The sequence below is a fragment of the Corvus cornix genome, chromosome 1A, assembly GCF_000738735.6.
Source record: "Corvus cornix cornix isolate S_Up_H32 chromosome 1A, ASM73873v5, whole genome shotgun sequence".
Classification (NCBI taxonomy): Eukaryota; Metazoa; Chordata; class Aves; order Passeriformes; family Corvidae; genus Corvus; species Corvus cornix.
This window is the reverse complement of record NC_047057.1, coordinates 50,966,993-50,977,673: the sequence shown is the minus strand read 5'-3', so window position 1 is coordinate 50,977,673 and position 10,681 is coordinate 50,966,993.

Sequence of the window (10,681 nt, the reverse complement as noted above, 5' to 3'; positions counted from 1 at the left end):
GTATCGAAAAGGCTAGTAAGGCCAAGAATAAAAAAACCCAAACCACATTCTACTTCCTGCTGATAAAGCAATAAGTGTAGAAACCGAGTTAGAGGGGTCAGGTGTTAGCACTGCTCAGACGTACTGGGACCAGTTTAAACCATTTCTGGGAGGCAAAAGAGAGAGCGAAAAGGACCTGTCCTCTTGGGATACTGGCAAGACCCATAGCTTCCTCTTTCAGACACCCAAATGGTTCACTCATATTGCTCTCAGGGTCTGCACAAGTTTACAGATCACTTTGAAACTGGGGACAGGATTCTGTCTACAGTAGAAATGCCATGGACCACTTTGTGAAAAATAGCTGGAGTTGTTGACCTGAGCAACACCTGAATGAAACCAGACATCGTTGCCCCAGTTTTAGAGGATCCATCTTGGGTCGCAGTGGGAGTGGAACCAGGTCAACACTGAGTGTGAACAAATTTGAGGTACACCCTCACACTTGCAGATGTTGTGACACCACAAGAACACCCATCCCACTGCCTCCCTACCCAGCCAAACACCCCATTCACTCCACAGAAGGAAGAACCACCCCCTCTAACCTAAGCCTTGCAGCTAGTCCAGCCGGGCAATGCCACCCTGCAGTAGCTGCAGTGCCTGTCTGGCATGGCTTGTCCGTTCAACAGGGCAGACAAGGATACAAAAAATATTTCCACCTTTTCCCAAAGCTTCCTGTGCCCTCACCTTTGCAGACAGATAGCCCCTTTCGTTGCCTTCACATCCCAAGCCAAGGCAGATGTACAAATGCAAATCCACAGCCTGATGGTTGCCCGGTTCACAGATAGACACGGACCTGCAAACGTGTCCTCACCCCCCTCTCTCTTTTCCATACAGAAATAGAATTCTCTGAAGTGCAGCACATCATGTTTCCTGTCTGGTCTGCGCTGCACAATGATGGCCACTGGTGTGAGGCCAGATGATGAGCATCTCCTCTTACATGTACAGTGGTCACCACACTCCATGCTTCTCATCTTTCTCTCCTAGAGCAGCTCAAGGCCCAAGCTCAGGTCTGGCAAGAAAGTTTTGCTGACCAAAAGTTGCCAGAGGCTAATCACAAGTCTTCAGGCAGTTCCTGTTTGAGGGCTCTATAAACCTGGAGGATGGGACTGAGTTTAACAACAAAGGGATCTTGGATTCAGGTAGTGGAAAAAGGGTGTAGGAGGAGGATGAGTTCTTAGTCACAGGAAGCCCAGCCCAGACACTGGATCTCAGAAGATACTAGACCTCAAAAAGAAGTAGCGTTGGAGCAAACCAGTAGCTTGAAGGCATGGGCAGAGCTGTTTTGCAGGAGGCTGCAATAGTCAGTCCTCATGGCCATTTCTGTGAAAGCATAGCAGCTGATCCAGAACCAAACACTCACTCAGCCAGCAGTAGTGGAGTGCAGCACCTCTTGCTTCACCACGCACAACAAGGACTGGGAGTCTTGAGCGCTGTCATTTGAATGCTCTTCCTAGGCATCTGAAAACTCTTGTCATGGCCAGGCTTGGGGAGGACAACTGGGGAATCAGAACCAGCCAGCCTCTGCTGAGGAGGAGCAGCAGAGAGGATGAGCTGTGTGCTCTCCTGCTCTGGTAACCGCTGGCTGTGTATGCTGCACTGTGGAGGCTCCCGTTGGGATGGAGCTGCAATGGCATGGATCATCAGGCCACAGCCCGCCTTTGCCAGGAACTCTTAAAATGAATGCAGCTTACTCTGACACAGAAATCCTCATCTGAAGCAATGAAGTGCTCTGTGAGTAAGATCTTGGCATCACCAGCATTGCAGCTGCAATGGAGCTTTCCTATTAACCATCATTTTTCCTGTTTGTCTTTCAGACTGCAGAAACCTACAGCTTAAGACCAGAGACCACTTTGGGACAGCAAGAGCACAAAGCACAGCTCTGTTCAGCTTATCAGGGAAAAAAATCCACTGATTCCTTTTTTTTCCTATTTTTTTCTTTTTTTTTTTTTTTTTAATATATAAAAATCTTATGAGATTGATTGTGCACTATGGTACCTGAAACAGTGGAAGTGGAAAACTTAACATGTAGTCAGGCCCTCTAGGAGATGGTGGCTGCTGCAGTTGGAAACAAGGATTTGTGTGATCAGCTGTCCCTCTGGAGACTGTTTTTTTCTACATCTGTTTCTCTGTGATAGACTCTCATGCAGATTTTCTGCTATCTAGTAAGGACTGGTGTCACATTGAAGACTTTCCCACGCAGGGTGCCAATGGAAAACCAGCACTCCTCTATCAAGATACCCTTGCTCAAGAGTAATAAGACATATACCTCTTTGTCAAGTGCAACTGGAATTGATTGACTTTTCCAAAACTGTGAAGGGAGGGGGAATGGTCTGACGGATCAGCTAACAGACAACCAAACCTTGATGTGTGGGGACACAAACTTCCTCAGCATATTTCCCTTGGAAACACAGTTTAAAATGCATTGAAACAACAATTGTGTGGCATAAATAAGAGAAGGTTTCCTCCAGAGACATGATAATAGTACTATGTGCAGACCCTGTTTGGCACATATAAATTACGCTTCCTGCCAGCACAGTTTTCAAACTTGATTGCCCAAGATGTTGTGCTACTGAGAATGTAGCACTTTTTATCTCCTTTACACTGATATTGTTAGGAATTGTGCCATTTGTAATGTGAGAAGCCAAACAAAACCACATTGTCAGCAACACATGCGAGGTGTTCTTGTCTTTACCTTCCTGTCCCCATAATGGTGGCTGGGATGGGTAAACTCTGCAGTCAGTGTTGTTGTTCAGTGTTAAAGTGGCAGGTAAAAGTGTGATGATGGAGGTTTGGTTAAAGATGTTGTTTGGGCCAGACTGGTTTCATAAGCTTTAAAAGTTTTAAAAATACTCAAGACTGAGGCATGTACTTATGCACAAGACTTTTTTCCCCTCACACAGCTTTCATTAGAGAAGAGCAGTGCTGCTGAAACTGCTTGTTTTCAGCTGCACGTCCACTGAGAGTCTCTGCAAAATGGCAAAGGAGAACAGCGCAACAGAGACAGAGAAGAAGCACGAAGGCAAAAGTGTTGTGTGGTGTCAAACTACCCCAGGATTCACCAGCTCAACATGTTCATTAGGCTGGGGACATCCCTTGCCTTTGCTGGCTCTCAGTGGGACCAGAATGCCAGGCTAACTGGGATGCCTTGGAAGCCACCCAGCTCACGGGGTGAGCTCAGTGGAGGGCTCAGCAGATCCATCTTGGACTGTCCTCACGGCCCTCTGGACTGGAGCAGTGGAAAGAGCGCAGAACCAGCAGGAGGTGAAGGGAGGAGGGCAGAGATGCCCTGGTGGCCACTAAAGTTCGCTTCCTGACAGGATACACTGTGAAGGTCTCGAGACGCTCTGTAAGTTATTTCTGGTACTTTCCAAATAATGTTGTTTTAACTATAACCTTTGCATTGAGTTTCCTGCCAATCGTATGCGTGCGCTTCTCAAAACTACGCTGTTGTTCTACATCTGCAGTTATTTTCCCGTTAAACTGTGGTTCTACTCCGAAAAATGGCCTTGTGGGAAACCACTGCTCAGTGTATCAGTGAGGTCTTTATTCAATTTTTTCACATTACAGGCCTAAAAGAGGCTTTACTTTGTATCAAAACAGCAAACTTGGGCTGAAGTAAGAGAGAGGTTTTTTCCCCTCCTGCTCCATCATCCCTAGGGATATTGCTGCTGCAGGCTAAACACTGCCCTCAGGTTAATCTCCACCACTAAGTGGAGAGGCATTTCAGCAACGGAGTTTAAGATCTGGAATCGGGTACCACAACGGAGTAACAATGCTGGGCAGCAAGTACTAAGCCTATCTACAGAGCAGATGATATTCCTGCATTTCTTTCCTTACAAATTCTGCCCTATGGAGTGTCCTGATAGACATGCTTGGTAAAGGCAGTAGACATCAAATATACACATGAATACACAAAATGTTCAAAAGTAGGGATTCCCTAGCCCTGTAGGCTATAGAGGAACATGGGCAAAAGTGTTAGGAAGCTGAGGCACTCACAAGCACTTTCACTCGAGGCAAGTCAGGGGCCAGAGGTGGGAGGCGATGGAGGAGGTGTTCACTTTCACTCCTTGACAGTGATGGCCACAGCCACAGAGAAGTGGGGAAAAAAGGGTGGGAGGGAGAGCATGCTACTTTCAAGCAGTTTCATTCTTAGCCTGCCTGGCTGTGAATACACTGCTATGAACTCGTGAGGAGGAGCACGGGATGGCCACGAGATGCCCCTGCTCAGGACCTGAGCCCTGGCTCCTCGTTATGTTTGGGTTGAACTAGATGGTGACAGGACTTTGGCTGGAGGGGCTGGAGCCCAGCAGCAGAGTCAAACTTTACGAGAGCTCCCAGGAGTGGATGTCTGTCTCCCTGATGAGTGCTCATGGTGCCACAAGGTTTGCTCAGACCCAGAGTCCCTCCCTAGAGACACTCGAGGAAGACCTGGGCTGTCACCCTGGGCCTGGCACTCTGCGTCCGTAGGCATCCTTAGGCTCAGCAACATGAAGGAAGGCCAGTGCCTACACCCTTGTCTGAGCCTGTGGACACAGTGTCTGAGGCCCAGCAGGCATTTGAGACACAGCAGTGTGGCAAGTGATCTCTGCCAGCTAATTGTGGTGCTTGTGTGTGCAGATGGTCTAATTCTGGCACACCTGCGATGGAAAACTCAGTAGCGTGAACTGTAAGGAGGGTGACGTACCCATGGGACTATCAGCATGTGTGTACAGCTCTCACATCCTCTCTGAGTCTCAATTTCCACAGCAGAGAAAGGAGCGCAAAGGACACCTTCCCATCTTCTTCAAAAACAGGTTCACAGACCAGGCTCTGGGTCCTGCATCACACCCAGGTGTCCACTGCCCAGGTCTGTAGGGCTGTTATGGACTTACAGTGTTAAAACATGCCTCTGCAAATCCCTGAGGGTTCTCCTGGCACTGAATGCTGAAGATGCATGGCTTGATTGCCCACAGAACTTGCTCACAGGACTGTCTTGAAGAGGGATTGCCTGTGCAAGTGATATGTTCTACAGGAAGGCAGCACTGGACTCAGAGAACAGCCTCACACCAAATCCATGCCTAAGCAAGCTAATGAGCTGAATGCTGGCTGATTTGCTATTCAGCATCAGTGGCTGCTCTTGTCCTTGAGGGAAATCATTACCTTATTACCTGGGCAGTCTTGGAGAGATAAAGCCCTGCTCTGTTTTTCAGCCTGTCAATGTGTTACATCTCTCTCTATTTAAAGCTAGAGGGTACAAATACTTGACAAGCCTAATACGAAGCAATGACAGCTTCCAGACCTAATAAATTGAGAAGAATTAGAGATTTATTGTACGTTCAAAATTGCTTGAAGGCAAGACACGATACTGTAAGAAGATTCTTGAGAATAAACCCTCAGGTATTTTGATTATCAAGGCTTGCTCCCAGTTTAATCACATTTCCCTTCCTTCTCTAGAGGAAAAAATCATTACAGCCACCACCCCCATTCTGCTCAGAGCTCTCCTTGCTCCTCTGTTTTCTTCATCTCTGTGCCTGAGCAGTTTCTAGAAAGGGAATTAATTGGATTGTTGATTTTGTTATAAAATATGGTTGGTGATGTCATGCTTATCCAAGGGCCAGCCCCCTACTCCCCCTTAAGCCCTTCCGGGGGTTACTGATTTGTGACTGCGGCAATTATTAACTTTCATGTCATTAAGATGCCTGCACAGAAATTACTTGTTTGGAGGCAGCTTCCTGTCTCCTTACAGCTCGCTGCTCAGGAGCTGCATTCCTGTTTCTCCCCTGGGCTCAGCCAGAAGAGCTATTTTTCCTCTGCTCTGTAGTTTCCCGGGTTCAGCTCTCCTCCCATTTGCTCTCTAACGTTGCTGCTCCCCACCTGGGGAGGCAGAAGGTCTGATGAGAAAGGCAGCAGCCAACGTGCCTGGGTGTAAGGAATGGAAGGGAAGGGTGGTGTTCAGGTCCACCCCCTGACCCAAGGACTTGAGGGCACTTCACTCCCTCAAGGGATGTACCACCACCTTGTGAAACAGCTCAGAACTAAGAGCTCCACAGCCCTCCTGAGAGCACACCTCTGCCAGGGTTTCAGCTATGGGATCGCTTCTCTGGGGACTTTTTCTCCTATGGAGCCCTCCTCTGACGTGAACTGCCTGTAGCAGAGTGGCTCTGTGGCTAGATGAGGCTGCACACAATTGAAAAGCCTTTTTTTTGGCTATGGGCAGCCAAGGCTGCATGTTAGTGGAGACTACTAACAGATCCCGGTGAACATTGCAAACCACCACTTGGAGGAAAAACAAGCACTATGGATACTACTGTTTTCCTTACTGTGGTCTCTGAGGAGCCTGTAGATGCTCCTTGAGAGATGCAACACACAGCCCTGTCCATGAGGTACCCGCCAGGCTCATTGCCATAACACAAAACCCAAGGTGCACCTCACCCCATCTGCTTCATAGGCTGTGCCCCTGTTTGGGAAATGGGATGTAGAAATCTCAGGGAAAATGGGACTTAGTTCCTTGTGAGAAAGACACACAGGGTTACACTTTCCTCCCCTTCTCTTCCTGGCTGACATGCATGGGCAGGGAGGAAATGTCATTTTGGGTATTGCCATTCCCTGTCGCTCTGGTAGCTCCCACATAAGAGGCAGGAAAGGGCACAGAGTGTTGAAGCAGTTCATGATTTCACCCTCCCTCTCCCTGCAGTTGCAAAGAGCAATTGCACGGGGCTGGGAGGGCTATTTTAGGCAGGTGCTGTGTCCCACAGGTGGAGCAGGCTGTGGGGCAGGTCCGTGGGGGCACTGCCCTGTGCTTGCACCTGTGCACACATTCGTGCACACAAACACATGCACAGAGCACAGTCCAGGCCCAGTGGGGCAGCGTGGGGGGCATCAAGCACTTGGCTCCACTTGAATGCTTACCCTGGAAACAGGCCAAGGACAGCACGTGTCCGCAGGCACCAGAGTCCCTTCTCTTAGCCACGGTCTACTTAGGTGAGGCTTTAATTCTAATAGGAAACATGTACTGTTGCTTTTATGTTTCAAGGGTGAGGGTGCCACTACGAGCACCACAAAAGACCCCCCACTTTCTTGCTACTCTCCCCCGCCTCTTTGCAGGCAGCAGGTTCCTTCGTCAGAGATGCTCAGTGTTCAGAGGGAAAGTGGCTGATGAAAAGGACTGCTCAGGGTTTTTATCCTTTTGGTCTTGGAAACGATGCTAGCAAGCTGGTGCAGCATCTCTCTGTCCTTCCCCCTCCCCTGCCTCAGCCCCCGTGGTGGGGGAGGGAAGAGCGTGGGAGGTGGAAGGAGTTGTGGTCCCCAGATGTGTGAATTGTTGCCTAGTAGAAATAGCGCAGCACGGACAAACAGCCGAGCAGCTCAGCTGAGAGCCATCGCTTTGGGCTTGCGTCACTGACCTTTTCCTCTTGCCCTTCTCAGTCCTCACCTGACCCTCCCACTGCTCCCCCTGCACTTTGCACTCTGAGAGCTCTCTGCACAGTGCTTTGAAATGGTGAGGGGGACTGGCATAGGAATGTAAAGGAGGAGGGGGGAGTGGAAAAAAAAAAAATACCTGCAGCAAAGAGAAGGCTATGCATTCATCCTCTCTCCATTTCCTCTGGGCTCAGGTTGCCATCCTGCAGGACAAGAGTGTCATGGGCTGAGCCAGCTCACCACTGTCCCTGCCTGGTCTAGCCATTGGACTGAAGGCACAGGTGTTCTGCCTCCATGGCTGGCAGGACTGGGGATGAGAGAGGAGAAGCAAGCCTGTCTGAGGGTCAGGGGAGTGCTTCAGTATCTGCCATATAATGAACAAATAGAATTAAAACACCAAAAAACATTTAAAATCGTGTGGTGCAGCTGTAAAAGCCTGCATAGGCTCTTAGAGTCAAACAATGTCACCAGCACACCACACATAGAAAAGTGGGAATTGGAGCAAAGCAAAGGCTTGGGAGGTGTTTAGATGGTGTGTGGAATGGTAATCCTGTGGATCCTTGGCCCTAAAGATCTGCTGAGTTACTGGCTGCGGCTGCAGGTGGCAGGGCTTTGTTGCCTGGAATGTCCTGTCTAGTCATCTGCCCCATTCCACTGTTTCAGGGGAAGAATTGGGGACACGTGGGGAGGAAAAGAAAGCATCCATAGGGGTGAACGTGAGAACGCCACAAGCCCAGAAAACCATGTGTGGGGCAAACAGAATGCAGTGGCCATCAGGCACTCCATGGATGATGCTTGCTCTAGGGCACTGTTGTGTCAAACACACGGAAGGTGGTCAGGGCTTCAGAGCAGGAGACCAGAATTGTGAAAATGATCCCTGCAGGATGTGGGTCAGTTAGACAGGAGACCTATTGCCTCCTTCTCCACAGAACTTTTCTTCCTCTGGCTACTTTGAAGCGTTGCATCTGCCCTCAGTCACACCTGGCGAGGCTTGGGCACATCTGCCCCCTCAGAGGTGCACTGCAGCTGACACCATCTGGGCTCCCTGTCAGCAGAGGCACCTCTGCACTTTTCCATCCTCACCCACACTGGCAATGGGTCCAAGTGTGTTAAAATGAATCAAGAAAGAACCCAGCCTCCTGCCTCCCACTCACCCACGGCTCTATTTACAACCTCCCCAGCTAGATGGGGAGCTCCCTACTCCTTAGCTTCTCCAAGCCGAGAGCTCTACATCCTGCTCCCTCCTATTTTAACTGCTGCAAACAGACTGGGAAAAGTGTGAAGTATTGCAATAATTCCCAGGTCATTTGTGAGTCAAGTGGACTCAAGAGGCTGGATGGTCTGTGGAATGAGAAACTGTCAGAAGCCTTTGATTTAGACCTTCTGCTCTGGCCCTCACTGTGGTATAACTGCAAGGTGAGAGATCACAGAGAGCTCGTGGGTGAAGAAGGCATTTCATTAGATGAGGGAGCTGTGCCTATACCAAAGAGGCCTGGACCCTCAGCCCCCACTGCCCACCTCCTGATAGCATCTTCAGAACGAACCAGGCTTGAAAAGAGCAACAGTTTCCGCTGGCAGGAAGGTGAGAGATGTCCATATGAGGTTGGTATGTGTGTGTATACATGTGTGGGTGTCACAGCAGAGCATACCTCGAGCAGACCTCCGAAGCCTGGCATGGCTGGGCTGCTTTGCCACTGTGGTCAGAGAAGGGCCGCACCACAGGAGGCAGTGGAACAATTGCCCACAAACGCAGCTGTGCCCCATCATCCACACAGCCACGAGCAGGGTCCACATCCAGCCCTTCAAATCCTACAGCAGCTCCCAGCCAACAGTGGGAAAGGGAAGCTGAGAAAAAGGAGATCTGGGCAGGTTGAATCCACTGCTGGCATCTGGCAGCAGTGTGCTAGATGGAGGGAGGTGGCAGCTCTGCTTGTGGCACTGGGCAACGCTGGCTGGGGTGTTGCATCACGCCCTCTCTGTCTCTGGACTCTGGGAGATAAACAAGAGTGAGGTGTGAGTGAAGCAGGTTGTCTGGGTGGTTTGGGAGAGGAGGAGGGGCAGCAGGCTGCAGCAGAGGGGAAACCTGCTATAGTACGGTGTGGCAGCCCCCTGCATAGTGCACTGAGGGGGGCAGACCTTGCACCATAGCTGGCAGCTGGGGCAAGGCCAGAGACACTTCCTGTGACTACCCCTCCTGTGACAAAGGAGCTCCTGTGTGGAGCCAGGTCCTGCTGTGTTGTGTCTCTGCTCTCCCTGGTGCTTTGGGTGCAGGAACATCCACCTGTGCCCACCAGCAGGGTCAAAGGTCTCCTTTATACTTTTCTTGTCCTGCTTCTCTCTTCCCTTTCCCACAGCTGTCACAGGGCAAGGAGCTATCGCAGGGCCTTCAGCTTCTCCTGACTTGTCCCTGGCACGTGCTTTCTTTCCCAGAGGCAGCACCATGTCCTGCCCTTCATGCCCTCCATCCCACTCCCTTCCTTTCATACCTGCAAGACCACAGACCTGCAGGAAGGCAGTGTAAAGGGCCAGGCCCGTGACAGGTGCCTTGAACTTCAGAGATGTCCACAGAGCCCTTTGCAGCAGAGTTTGGGCCACTCTTTCAGAGCAAAAGAGAGGCACAACCCCAGGGCACACATGGCTTTCCCAGGAGAGAGATACCGGCTGTCACCAACCCCTGAATCACATTCCACAGGGCAGCTCCACTGCAGGGAAATGAACACAGACCTTGGGTGAATAAACGAACGAATAAATGAATGAATGGTTTTGTGGCCTTCTGGGCATGGGTGTGCTCACTGGCAGGGCAGCAGGGCTGACCTGACCCAGTTTCGACCTTGTTCCTTCAAAGCATTGCAGGGTCTGCCTTGCCTGAGCTGAGCCTCATCTACAGCAGCTCCCTGGTCGGGCATCCATGGTGTGATGGGTGGCACCAGCTACAGACCCTGCCTGTCACCATGCAGCTTAGCCCCAAGGGATTTGGCAGAAGGGACTATTCAGGTGGCAGGCTAAAAGGTTGAATCATAGAAAACTTTTCTTGAAGATCTGGCTACACTTTTCTGGTCCCCTCTCCTCCCTTCCTCGCTCCTTTCCTCACCTTTCAGAAGTGTGACAAAGTCACTTCCAATCTGCCAGCATCTCACCTCAAGGAACAGAATATGCACAAACACAACCACTACACTTCCTGAGGACACGTTTTTATCTGCTTCCTCAGAAGTAAATAAGAAATGGGAAGAAGGCTGGGCTCTGACCT